General features: G+C 35.7%; 1 long non-coding RNA gene across 1 annotated transcript in view; it reads right to left on the bottom strand.

Annotated features, from left to right (window-relative positions):
- Positions 1 to 5,966: 5,966 nt before the first annotated feature.
- The window catches only part of LOC116478865 (uncharacterized), a 148,948-nt gene continuing 142,462 nt past the window's right edge, over positions 5,967 to 12,452 (bottom strand). The window contains exon 6 of the long non-coding RNA XR_004250870.2: positions 5,967 to 6,030. This is a non-coding gene — a long non-coding RNA (uncharacterized LOC116478865). The remainder of the gene's footprint in view (positions 6,031 to 12,452) is intronic.

The raw sequence follows: 12,452 nt of genomic DNA, 5'->3' as shown, positions 1-12,452 counted from the left end.
ATCTATTATCTGATGCTTGTAGATGGTGAAAATAGTTATTGTTCCAAAAGGAAAAACAGAAGCAATTATTTGGCAGAGAATACATTAACTAATTTTATATTATATATAAATTATATAAAATTTGATGAAATTATATAATTTTATATAATAAAATATTAAATGTATATTTTTATACATTATATAAAATTATATAATTTTATAATTTTATGCTATTTAATTGATGAAATGTTATAAATTGCATTTTTTTTTTTTTTTGAGACAGAGTCTTGCTCTATCACCCAGGCTGGAGTACAGTGGCGCAATCTTGGCTCACTGCAACCTCCACCTCTGGGCTTCAAGCGATTCTCCTGACTCAGCCTCCTGAGTAGCTGGGAATACAGGCACTAGCCACCACATCCAGCTAATTTTTGTATTTTTAGTAGAGACTGGGTTTCACCATGTTGGTCAGGCTGCTCTCGAACTCTTGACCTCAAGCAATCCACCTGCCTTGGTCTCCCAGAGTGCTGGGACTATAGGCGTGAGCCACTGTGCCCAGCCATAAATTGTCATTTTAATTTTTCCAGCATAGTACAACATATATAAATCTTCAGACTGCTACACGATGGTAGCTATAAACTAGTAAATAATCCAGACTTTAGGAAATGAATCAACTTTAGACTATGTTAGGATTGATTTTGATTTTTTAGGTCCATAAAGCAAGCACATACAAAATGAGGGTGGACATTTGCCTTAATGGAATGGTTGTCCCTAGTGTCAAATATTGTGGGAAAAACATTTAGGACAGGGAGTAAAACTTCTGAAAGTAGGCCTTATAATTGTGTTTGAAATTAAAATCTTTCCTTTACCTGGGATCTGAGGTCAGTTTATTCGGGTTTTGAAGGCCTGGAGTAATTTTGCTTGTCTAGGATGTGGGAGCCACATGGAAAATAAGATTATGACTCCCTAAGGTGGTGTGGAGTTATGCAGTAGCTTTACTTTATTTGATGTGCATGTGTGTTTCTATTATCTTAAATGCTCAGTAAGTTCTTGTTAGTTGTACATCCTGCTCTAAGTTGTTTTATGGGATGTGAGATGGTCAAAAACAACTTTTTAACTGCCTAGGAGAGCATTGCATCATCCCACCACAGAAACATACCATGGATATTCCTAGAAACAATCAAGAACAGTGTGAGGGATAGCAGTAATCATTAACGAAAGGCAGCTTTGAGCAGCAAGGTGGCAATGCCTTAGGGATCCTGAGTTGTAATGTTGTAAAGGCAAGAAGGCTAGAATCAGAAGGCTTTCTTCCAGTAAACTCAGATATAGCTAAAAACCCCAAAATTGTTAGGCTAAATCCTAGCAATTTTGCTGGTAGACAATTGTGATATAATATTTCAGGTAATTTTTTTTAAAAAAATGTTGTAGAGACTGGATCTTACTATGTTGTCCAGACCTGGTCTCAAACTCCTCAGCTCAAGCAATCCTCCCACCTCAACCTCCCAAAGCGCTAGGATTACAGGCATGAGCCACTGTGGCCAGCCCTGGTTCAGGTATTAAACAAAAGGAAGAAGCTATATTTTTATGCAATGCATAATAATTCTGTTTTTCTAGTATAATGGTTAGAAGTATTGGCATACATTTTAGTACATAAATAAATCTGAATTGAACTATTTTTCCATTAAAAACAAAAGTTATTATGGATCTTATAAGACAATCATAAGTATATATTATTTCCCAACATTCAGAAGGAACCGTTTCCCAATTGCTCAGAAGTCTCACAATAGCCAAGATAAAATTGCCTTAGAATAACACAAACATCCCACAAACTTTAATTTACTTTTGAACTTTTAAAACTGGAAACTTGAAAACTCTGAGGAGCTACTGTACTGCATACAGAAGAACGTGAAATAATGATTTTTGAGAAATTTAATCTATAAATATTACAGTGTGTTTCTGTTCACATTTAGTGAGCCATTTCACAGTTCAAAGATTTTACTGTGTAAGTTATTTTTACTTATAGTTCTCCTCACAGGTAGGAAGCAACATAGGGCTAACTGAAATATGCATTTTAATTGTTCAGCTCTTTCTCTGTTTTGTCAGCTATTTTATTTAGTCTACGCTTTTATGAATTTGTTTTTTCTGTGGTGAGACAATGAAAGAAAGGGAAGTCCAATCAGCTTAAAATATAGATGTATAAGATTTGAATGAATGTATTTAATAGAGTAAAACTCTTAAAATAGGTTCATGAAGCATATACTCTCCAAAGGAATTCAAATACACTTATGTCCTGTAGAAAAACATTCATTTGAAGAGAGCAGGTGTTTGGGAGCTGTTTTACACTGGACTATGTTTGAATCATTTGAAATCTAATTGAAGCACTTTTTCTGGTTACACACTAGCTTTTAGCTTCAAAGTTCTTTAGAAATAGCAGGTAATCTTCTTCATGTCACATAAGTGGAGGATGAAATGGAAGCAAAGAGGTTAACTTGTTTTTCCAATGCTACAGAGAGAAGTAGCAGCAGGCAGGCATATTTCCAGTATTTCCTGCATCACCTTAATTTCCTGTGTTTTCACATAATACGTTATAAGATTCAGTAGATGGTAGCAAAATAACTGCTTGTATTAGTCTGTTTTCACACTGCTGTAAAGAAATATCTGAGACTCAGAAATTTATAAAGAAAAGAGGTTTAATTGACTCACAGTTCCACGTGGCTGGGGAAGCTTCAGGAAACTTACAATCATGGCAGAAGGGGAAGCAGGCACATCTTACCTGGTGGCAGTTGAGAGAGAGCATGTGTGAGTGCAGGAAAAACTACCAATTATAAAAGCATCAGATCTCGTGAGAATTCACTCACTATCATGAGAACAGCGTTGGGGAGACTTCCCCAATAATCCAATCACTTCCTTCCCTCAGAATCACTTCCCTTTCTCGACATGTAGGAATTACAAGTCCCTCCCTCAGAATGTAGAGATTACAATTTGAGATGAGAGTTGAGTGACGACACAAAGCCAAGCTATATCATTGCTGTTTAAACTTTCTCAGTTGCAGTTCTCACTGAATGTAAAGTCAATATTCAATAAAAAATATTTATAAATTGCAGTGTTCAAAGAAAAATTTTAATTTTGTTTTATAGTAGACCCCATCAATAAGAACAGGTAAACACATATCTGTATATATATTTGCATATGTATAATGTGATACATATGTGCATTATATATTTATGTGTATATATATATACATATATAGGCAATATATATATGTAAGGCATATATATATATATGCATTACAATGCTATGATTTAGTAGGGCTTTAGAAATTGCTGATTCTCCATGGAATCACAGTGAGAATTTTTGTTTTTTCACAAACATTACTTCAGGCAGGAAAATGCAAGATTTTTATTACTCCAGCTGAGTATACTAGGCATTTTGTCATAGTATTAGATACAATTTATTAGCATTAACACACTACAAATGTGTGTTACCAGCATGTACAATAAAAAAAATAAGCTTGTGGAGTATGCCCCAATAAATAATTTATATTAAGGCCATAGGGCCCTTTTATCCTCCAACACCAAAGCAGAGTGCTAGTTTGTTCCAGCTGATAAATGTCATTTCTCCTTAAGGCCCTCTTAGCATTATCACAAATTTATGAAGAAAAACATTAGATTTCGTAAAAAGAGAAATGTATCTAAGGTTGACAGATCTATGTACAATCGTTTAGGGATTATATAATTGTGCTAGTTATGTCTCAATATCCATTATTTAAATTTTCCATTTATTCTATCGAGGCTAAATTCTGGGATTCTGGGAAGTTCACAATCCAGGTGTCAGCATGCTCTGTGTTTGGCCAGAGCTCTTTTCCTCATACATGTCAACTTCCAGCTCTGTCCTCACATAGCGGAAGAAGCTAGCTAGCTCTCTTTTCAAGGGTACAAATCTCTGTCAGGAGATTCTACCCTCATGATCTAATCACCTTTCGAAGGTTCCAGCTACTAATACTATTGAGAGGTGACAGCATGCTGGCAGTCCTCACAGCCTTCGCTCGCTCTCAGCTCCTCCTCTGTCTGGGCTCCCACTTTGGTGGCACTTGAGGAGCCCTTCAGCCCACCGCTGCACTGTGGGAGTCCCTTCCTGGGCTGGCCAAGGCGGGAGCCGGCTCCCTCAGCTTGCAGGGAGGTGTGGAGGGAGAGGCGCGAGCGGGAACCCGGGCTGCGCGCCGCGCTTGCGGGCCGGCTGGAGTTCCGGGTGGGCGTGGGCTTGGCGGGCCCTGCACTGGCAGCAGCTGGCCGGCCCTGCCGGCCCCGGGCAATGAGGGGCTTAGCACCCAGGCCAGAGGCTGCAGAGGGTGTACTGGGTCCCCCCGCAGTGCCAACCCACCGGCACTGCGCTCGATTTCTCACCGGACCTTAGCTGCCTTCCCGCGGGGCAGGGCTCGGGACCTGCAGCCCGCCATGCCTGAGCCTCCCACCCCCTCATGTGCAGCCCGAGCCTCCCCGACGAGCGCCACCCCCTGCTCCACAGCACCCAGTCCCATCAACCACCCAAGGGCTGAGGAGTGTGAGCGCACGGCACGGGACTGGCAGGCAGCTCCACCTGCAGCCCCGGTGCGGGATCCACTGGGTGAAGCCAGCTGGGCTCCTGAGTCTGGTGGAGATGTGGAGAACCTTTATGTCTAGCTCAGGGATTGTAAACACACCAATCAGCACCCTGTGTCTAGCTCTAGGTTTGTGGATGCACCAGTCGACACTCTGTGTCTGGCTGTTCTGGTGGGGCCTTGGACAACCTTTGTGTCCATACTCTGTATCTAACTGATCTGATGGGGATGTGGAGAACTTTTATGTCTAGCTCAGGGATGGTAAACGCACCAATCAGCACCCTGTCAGAACAGACCACTAGGCTCTACCAATCAGCAGGACATGGGTGGGGCCAGATAAGAGAATAAAAGCAGGCTGCCCGAGCCAGCAGTGGCAACCCGCTCGGGTACCCTTCCACACTGTGGAAGCTTTGTTTTTTCGCTCTTTGCAGTAAATCTTGCTACTGCTCACTCTATGGGTCCACACTGCTTTTATGAGCTGTAACACTCACCGTGAAGGTCTGCAGTTTCACTTCTGAAGCCAGCGAGACCAGGAGCCTACCGGGAGGAACGAACAACTCCAGGCGTGCCGCCTTAAGAGCTGTAACACTCACTGCGAAGGTCTGCAGCTTCACTCCTGAGCCAGCCAGACCACGAACCCACCAGAAGGAAGAAAACTCCGAACACATCCGAACATCAGAAGGAACAAACTCCGGACACGCCGCCTTTAGAACTGTAACACTCACCGTGAGGGTCCGCGGCTTCATTCTTGAAGTCAGTGAGACCAAGAACCCACCAATTCCGGACACACTATCAGGTTTGAAGTTAGGTATCAACACACGAATTTGGGGTGGGGTATGCAATTATTTAGACCATAGCACCTTTAGTTACGGATAATCCAAATTGTACTTCGGCACATTGGCAGGTAAATAATAGACACATGCAAAAACAAACACAAATACATAGATCTCTACAAACATATACATACCATGTTTCTTTGCCTAAAAAATAGTTTCATTTGATTTTAAATTGCTTTCTATGTATTCAAATATCCATATAAAATGCATCTTTAGAAAAATATTTCATATGTATAAATCGTCTAATATTAGCTGTGATGTCAGCCAAATAGATATAAGAAATAATTTTTTTGGTTTATAATTCATTTTAATTTTAAAAGAGAGTTAGAAGGGCAACTATTTTCTTTGGATTTTTACAAAGAAAATTCCCTAGAGGCCTCATCTATTAATCAAGTCAGACTAAAATATGCTACCATAATAAACCATCCTCAAATCTCAGTGGCTTAAAACAATAGTTTACTTTTCCTCACATTACCTGTCCAACACAGGTAAAGAGAGAGTTTGTGCTACTCAGTCCACCTGGCTTGATGGAGGCTCTGCCATCTGTAGCAGTTTCCTCAGTAGTTAACAGCAGGGTAAGACAGAGTGGACAGTTACGGATTGTCTTTTCATTGCCTCACCCTGGAAATTAGGAACACATTTTTGATTACTTAAATATATCAGAGTCATATTGTTTGCATGGACCATTTTACACTTCAGACTTAGAAAAGATGAAAAGGTAAAAGTTGTTAACAAAGAAAAACTTTAATGTTTTTGTAAGGCATATGATTAAAGATAAATATGTTTAATATAAATTAAAAATTGTGAAGTGTAAGTTTGAAAATCCTTGATGAACTAATAGTATATAGAAGTGAAGAGTGTATGTAAAGATGACCCTCTTATAATTAAGTAAGGTTTATCCCAAATATGCAAGGAATGTTAGGGCATATATTAGTAAAATATATAATTTTGAGAAATAAGATAAAATAAATAATGCACTAATCTGATTCTTGAAATTTTAATAAAATCCAGCACTCATATCTTATAATTATTAGACAAGACAGGTAAATATTTTAATGTGCTATTCAATATCATGCCATTCAATATCATGATTATGCAGTCAACAGGTTAATTACATTAATATTTTTCTTCATTTATTCATTCACCTTGGTCTAATTCATTGACATTACAAATACGCCTTGATACACTACTATGTGGTAGAATCTGTTTTAGGTTCTAATAGTTCCTGCTTTTATGTCGTTTGCATTCTAGCTGGGGGAGAAATATTAAAGTGCTATGAAGAATATAAAACCCAGCAGTAGGATGGAAAGTAAGTGAACAGATACATTAGATAAAGGTGTCCATCAACCTCTGTCTCAGGAAGTGATATTTAAGCAAAGACCTAGATAACAGGAAGATACTGAAGTATGATTATAGATGAGATTTCAGTACAGTTCAAGGACAATTCAAGTATTTGTATTGAATTCAAGAAATTGTATTGAATAAAAAAGTAATTATTATTTCAGATAATAAATAAAAGAAAAAAGCTCACTTGTATTTTAATATTGAGATAAAATCTCTGCCCAATGAAACTATATGTAAAACAAAAATTTTATCAATATTAGAAACAAATTAAGCAGTCAGAAAATGTAGTGAAAGTAGAGTTTCAATACATGAGAAAAACTACAATTGTAATAGAGAAACAAGCTCACTCTTTTGAAAACCTCAGCCTGCTTCTTCAGAAGCAAGATAACTAGTCCTGCAAGCAGCAGTTGGCATTGGCTCCTTGACTCTCACGGAGAGGACAAAGACCATACTATTCACTCAGATAATTTGTGAAATATATACATTCCCTTTCATTAACTACATAAAACCAGAATGAACATAGTAATATCAAAAGGTTTGATGTTCAACTTTTGTTAAAGTTCAGGTCGAAAGAATTGATATATTTAAAAGACACTTGCAGTTTTTAATTGGACTACTCCTTATTTTCTTTCTGTTTCTTTGATGCAGGCCAAATGAACCAAAGGCTGACTACACTGGCCACTTTGTTTTTCTCCCCACTTCAAACTGTGACAATAAACCTACACTTTAGCCCAATCACATTGACTGACATTAAAGACTGTTGCAAAAATCAAGTCCAACAAGCGACTATCTATACCACCTCTTATTAAAAAGATGTAGCTAGCAACATTTTTCACTAATCACTAATTTGGCTCCACTATGAGATCCATGTCTAAAATTTCTTCTTAACAAAGGCCTTGGAAATGATTTTTTTTTCTTTTGAGAAATCAGTGCAGTGTGATCCTGATGGATAAAGTGAATCACATAGCTGAAAATGTATCTATTTTGTTTAAACTAGATTTGCAGTTCAACTTTAGTTTTGTAGAACATTGGCTAACATACCTAAATTATCTATTTCTCCTTAGGTTTCATTGTTTCTTCTTTTTGTACTTTTTGATTCTAATTTTCTTGTCAATTTTTTTCTCTTAAATTGCCTTAATTCATTCAAGATTTCTCACATCTTACATGAAATCAGGTGGATTGTAATTATATAAATAAAGCAGAAAACTATTGCAACTGCCACTTTTATTCTTTCTGGCATAAAAAAGAATGTATGAATAAAATCTCTTATGAAAAAATACAAATAAATTTTATGAAAATAATGTTTCTAGTGCCAAGTCTACTTTTGAAGTACTTGGAGTATGGCATAGAATTCAAATATTACTTTGTGGAGCAGGGTCTTCAAATATAGTATACTAACATACATAGCAGAGGAACTTCCAGATAGCTCAGAAATTTACATTTTTAACAATATTTATACAGAAAGAAGGAACAGTCTTTTCTCTCCTTGCAAATTTTCAGTCAAATCTCCTATAATTGTCGTACTATGGGGAAACATGTAAAAAATCTTGTGACCGGAAGTGTAAGTCTTGAGCTGTGAACCTTGCAATTCATTCATTAATATTTTTGCAAGGCTTTCAGTGTTTATTAACCTTTAGTTAATCTGGGTGCCTAATTGCTCCTTATGTCCCACACTAGCCAATATAATGTCTATGGAAATTCCACAATTTCTGCATACAAACTATTCTCAGATACTGAATATCAACATTTAATAAGTACGAAATCCTAAATTACATGGATAAGCAGTAATATTTATAAATCTTGGAGCACAATGGTGAAGAAATACTGATCAGGGTTATTTTGACTACAAATATCTGCTGCTTATGTGATGAATCCAGATTATCTCCCACAATTTGGATTGAAGCCACTCTTAGACAAATTTTAACTCCTGTTCATTAATAGATTTAATTTAATTCTACTGTATAACCCAATAGAATTTAATTTTGAGCTTCAGCCAAATGACTCTAAAGCTTATCAGGTACAATAAGCAAATAAGACTTGCAAAAAGAATTTTAATATGGAAGGGGGGGCATTAGCCATCTCAGAACTAATTTTAATAGTATGAAGCTGATATAAAATTAGAGGGACAAAGCAATAAAACAGAATTGATAGCTAGGAAATAAGACCTATTATGTATCAGTTTATTACATGATAAAAGAGAAAGCACAAATCAAGGAGGAAAGGAATTTATATTAACTAGTATTGAGGCAATTGGTTAAATACTTGGAAAATTATTAATTTATGATAATAAAGTTATAGTCATATCTTTCAACAAAAATTATTCTAAATGAATAAAAATTAAATTATTTTGGGTAGATTCATTTTTATTTAATAGAAGACATTAAAAAGCAAAAGATGAATATACTTTACAAAAATTTAAAACTTGCATATGTAAAATAGTGTCAAAATCCACAGATCAAAAAGATGGGAATATATTTATTGTTACAACATACATTATTTATTAAATAAAAAGTATGTACACAGCAAGAAGATGCAAACACTCTGACTTTAATTAAAAAGTGAGCAAAGACAATGAACTTCTGATTTCCTTAGTTATACAAGTAGCAAACAAACACATAAAAATGACCTGCCTCCCTACTCAGAGAAAGACAGTTTAAAACAGTCAGAAAAAAAATGGCATAGGCTTGTAAGTGTTAATAAGACCTTATTTTGAGAGTGGTAAGTGGAATATTATTTTATAAAGCAGTTTGATAACATATATCCTCTTTAAAATGTTTCTTTGTCTATCCTAGAATTTTTATAACTGCTTAACGATACTTAGAAATAATCATTAATTGGAAACATTAATAAACAAAAACTATATTAAATGTAGTTTTCTTTATAACAGCAGCTTTTGGAAACAGCCTACCTTTCCAAGGACAGGAAAAAGGCTAAGTACATTGTGATGAATCAATTTAATAAAATTGCATATAGCCTTTGAAAATGTTAACTGTGGTTAGGCAATGCTATTGAAGTGCACTGGGAAAATGCTTATTAGTTGAAGATATTAAGAAAAGTAGGACTAAAATAATATCTAATATGATTTCAAAATACAGTCACGCACCACATACCATTTTGTTTAAGGATGAACTGCATACACGATGGTGGTTCCATAAGATTATGATGGAGCTGAAAAATTCCTATCTCCTAGTGACATTGTAGCCAAGGTAGCTGTTGTAATGTCCTTACATTACTGTTTGTGGTGATGCCAGTGTAAACAAACTTAGTGTGCTTCCAGTCCTATTAAAGTATAGCACATACAATTATGTACTGTACATAATACTTGATAATGATAATGCATGACTATGCTGCTGGCCTACGTATTTTCTATACTATACTTTTTATCATTATTTTATTTTATGTTATTTTATGTTATTTTATTGTATTTTATTTTTTTGAGACAGAGTCTCACTGTGTCGCCCAGGCTGAAGTGCAGTGGCACAATCTTGGCTCACTGCAAGCTCTGCCTCCTGGGTTCATGCCATTCTCCTGCTTCAGCCTCCCGAGTAGCTGGGACTACAGGCGCCCACCACCACGCCCAGCTAATTTTTTGTATTTTTAGTAGAGTCGGGGTTTCACCATGTTAGCCGGGATGGTCTCGATCTCCTGACCTCATGATCCATCCGCCTCGGCCTCCCAAAGTGCTGGGATTGCAGGCGTGAGCCACTGTGCCCTGCCTATCATTATTTTAGAACATATTCTACTTATTTAAAAAAGCTAACTATAAAACAACCTCTGAGCCTCAGGCAGGTCGAGTATAAAGCATTGTCATCATAGTGGACAGCTGCATGTGCATTATTGCCCCTGAAGACCTTCCAGTGGGACAAGATGAGGAGGTGGAAGACAATGATCCTGAGCCCATGAACGCTTAGGCTATGTGATGGTTAATATTGAGTGTCAACTTAATTGGATTGAAGGACGCAATATTGATCCTGAGTATGTCTGTGAGGTTGTTGCCAAAGGAGATTAACATTTGAGTCAGAGGGTTGAGGAAGGCAGACCCACCGTTAATCGAGTGGGCACCATCTTATCTAATCAGCCACCAGCAAATATAAAGCAGGCAGAAAAATGCAAAGAGAGGAGACAAGCCTAGCCTCTCAGCCTACATTTTTCTCCCATGCAGGATGCCTCCTGCCCTCGAACATCAGACTCCAAGTTCTTCAGTTTTGAGACTCCGACTGGCTCTCTTTGCTTCTCAGCTTATAGACAGCCTATTGTGGGACCTTGTAATCATGTAAGTTAATACTTAATAAACTCCCATATATATATATTTTTATTCATATATATATAATTCATTTAGAATACTTTTTTGTTGAAAGATATGACTGTAATATATAGGTGTTTACATATTTATATATTTAGGGATGTTTACATATTTATATATTCATATATGTATATATTCATATATTTATATATTTACATGTTCATATATATGTATATATGTATATGTTCATATACATATATATGTATATATTCATATATATGTATATATTCATATACGTATATGTATATATTCATATATATGCATATATTCATATACATATATATGTATATACTCACATACATATATATGTATATATTCACATACATATATATGTATATATTCATATATATGTATATATCATATACATATATGTATATAAAGTTCCCTCTAAGACAACCCTATTACAGACTAACGTTTGTTTGTGACTTAGTTTTTAACAAAAATGTTTAAAACATAAAAAAATTAAAAATAGATAAAAACTTATAGAATAAGGATATAAAGAAAATATTTTGTACAGGTGTACAATGTCTTTGTGTTTTAACCTACATCCTACTACAAAAGAGTCAAAAAGTTACAAACCTAAGATGTTCACAAAATTTAAAAGTTACAGTAAACCAGGGTTAATTTATTATTGAAAATGTTTTTTAATATTTAATTATTATGAATACATGTTAGTTGTATATATTTATATGGTACATGTGATATTTTGATACAAGCATCCAATGTGTAATGATCAAATCAGGGTAACTGGATTATCCATCACCTAAAGCATTTATCATTTCTTTATATTAGGAACATTCTAATTCTACTCTTTTAGTTATTTAAAAATATGTAAAAATTATTTTTTACTACAGTTAAAAATCATTGTGCTTCTGAATAGTAAGTCTTATTCATTTTATCTGATGGTTATTTTGTATACATTAACCATCCCTTCTTTATCCCCTCCTCCCCATTACCCTTCCCAGCCTTCATCATTCGACCCTTTATTTCCATGAGTTTTTTTTTAAACTCCCACATGTAAGTGAGAACATGCAATATTTGTGTTTCTGTGCCTGGCTTATTTCACATAACATAATGTTCTCCAGTTCCATCCATGTTGTTGCAAATTATAGGATTTCATTCATTTTTATGGCTGAAAGTCCATTAAGTACATGTACATCATTTCCTTCATTCATTCACTGATGAACACTTAGATAGATTCCATATTTTGGCTATTGTGACTAGAACTACAATAAACATGAGAGTATAGATATATTTTTGATGCTGATTTCCTTTCTCTTAGATATATACCCAACAATGGGATTGCTGGATTATATGGTAGTTCTATTTTCAGTTTTATGAGGAACCTTTATACATTTCTCCATAGTTGCAATATTAATTTACATTTCCAACAGTT

The sequence above is a fragment of the Hylobates moloch genome, unplaced genomic scaffold (genome assembly GCF_009828535.3).
Source record: "Hylobates moloch isolate HMO894 unplaced genomic scaffold, HMol_V3 SCAFFOLD_3, whole genome shotgun sequence".
Lineage (NCBI taxonomy): Eukaryota > Metazoa > Chordata > Mammalia > Primates > Hylobatidae > Hylobates > Hylobates moloch.
This window is presented reverse-complemented; position numbering and strand designations above follow the sequence as displayed.